This window comes from Micropterus dolomieu, linkage group LG15 (assembly GCF_021292245.1).
Source record: "Micropterus dolomieu isolate WLL.071019.BEF.003 ecotype Adirondacks linkage group LG15, ASM2129224v1, whole genome shotgun sequence".
In the NCBI taxonomy this organism is placed as follows: Eukaryota; Metazoa; Chordata; class Actinopteri; order Centrarchiformes; family Centrarchidae; genus Micropterus; species Micropterus dolomieu.
This window is the reverse complement of record NC_060164.1, coordinates 20,412,100-20,414,013: the sequence shown is the minus strand read 5'-3', so window position 1 is coordinate 20,414,013 and position 1,914 is coordinate 20,412,100.

Here is a 1,914-nt window from a genome sequence, read left to right as displayed (position 1 = left end):
GTTAAGGGGGAGAAAAGCAGACAGACAGACAGACAGAAAGTTAAGGGGGAGAAAAGCAGACAGACAGACAGACAGAAAGTTAAGGGGGAGAAAGGCAGACAGACAAGCAAATAGATAGACAGGCAGATAGATGGATAGAAAGAAATGAAGTTGAGTGGGAGACAGACAGAGACAGGTAGAGATACAGGCAGTCAGACATTGACAGAAAGAGAGGCAAAGCGACCGACAGACAGACAAGTTGAGACAGAGAGACAGACATCAATTAAGTTGATGGGGAAAAGAGCAGCCATCCATACAGCTTCCAGCCACTTTAATATAGGCCTTTAATTGAACCAATCACAGACAGAGAGACAGACAGACAGTTAAGGGGTAGACAGACAGACAGACAGACAGATGGATGGACAGAAGACAGATCTGCTCCTGATCCTTCACACTTCAGGACCTTGGTGGTCTGGTGACTGGAGGTACAGCTGTCGTTGTACAGGGAGGAGAGCAGAGGGGAAAGAACACAGCCTTGAGGGGAACCAGGCTGACAGTCCAGGAGTCAGACACATGTTTTCCCAGCTTCACTTGCCACTTGCCGTTGGACAGTAAATCTGCAATATGTAAAAGTTGAATACTGCCTATTATGTATGAAAACTGTTGAGCTTTTTAAGGTTCAATAAGGTCAAGAAGGCTCAAGAAGCTGGGTGTCACTTCCTGCAATGAAAGGTCCTGTGTTTGGGCTTTTATTTTGAAACATTAGGTCAGATAGGATATAACACAAACAATAGGACATCTTGTCACCATCGAGGGATTTTATCTTGAAAAATCAGCCTCATCCTGAATTCCCTGTTAAGATGCTTTAACTGTCTGTAGTTTTAATTTGGAAGAATTTGGGTCCGGAGAACTATTGAGAAGCATTTTTCAACCTGACTAAGATTAACCCAGTAGGGATTTTATTTTGTAATTTGTGTGTGTGTGCGCATCTGTGTGTGTGTGTGTGTGTGTGTTTTTGTCAACTAACACACACAGAGGGACACAAACAGACACAAACACACACACACACACACACACAGATGCGCACACACACACACACACTGTTCTCTTCCAGCTGTCGTTGTACAGGGAGGAGAGCAGAGGGGAAAGGTGGACTATAAGACTGTGAGACGGACTGTGAGACAGAGAGAAAGGTGGACTATAAGACTGTGAGACGGACTGTGAGACAGAGAGAAAGGTGGACTATAAGACTGTGAGACGGACTGTGAGACAGAGAGAAAGGTGGACTATAAGACTGTGACACCGTGAGTCACAGAGACCCAACTGTTTCCAATGAAGAGAACAGTGTGTGTGTGTGTGTGTGTGTGTGTGTGTGTCCCTCTGTGTGTGTTAGTTGACAGAAACACACACACACAGATGCGCACACACACACAAATTACTAAATAAAAGCCCTACTGGGTTAATCTTAGTCAGGTTGAAAAATGCTTCTCAATAGTTCTCCGGACCCAAATTCTTCCAAATTAAAACTACAGACAGTTAAAGCATCTTAACAGGGAATTCAGGATGAGGCTGATTTTTCAAGATAAAATCCCTCGATGGTGACAAGATGTCCTATTGTTTGTGTTATATCCTATCTGACCTAATGTTTCAAAATAAAAGCCCAAACACAGGACCTTTCATTGCAGGAAGTGACACCCAGCTTCTTGAGCCTTCTTGACCTTATTGAACCTTAAAAAGCTCAACAGTTTTCATACATAATAGGCAGTATTCAACTTTTACATATTGCAGATTTACTGTCCAACGGCAAGTGGCAAGTGAAGCTGGGAAAACATGTGTCTGACTCCTGGACTGTCAGCACTGGTTCCCCTCAAGGCTGTGTTCTTTCCCCTCTGCTCTCCTCCCTGTACAACGACAGCTGTACCTCCAGTCACCAGA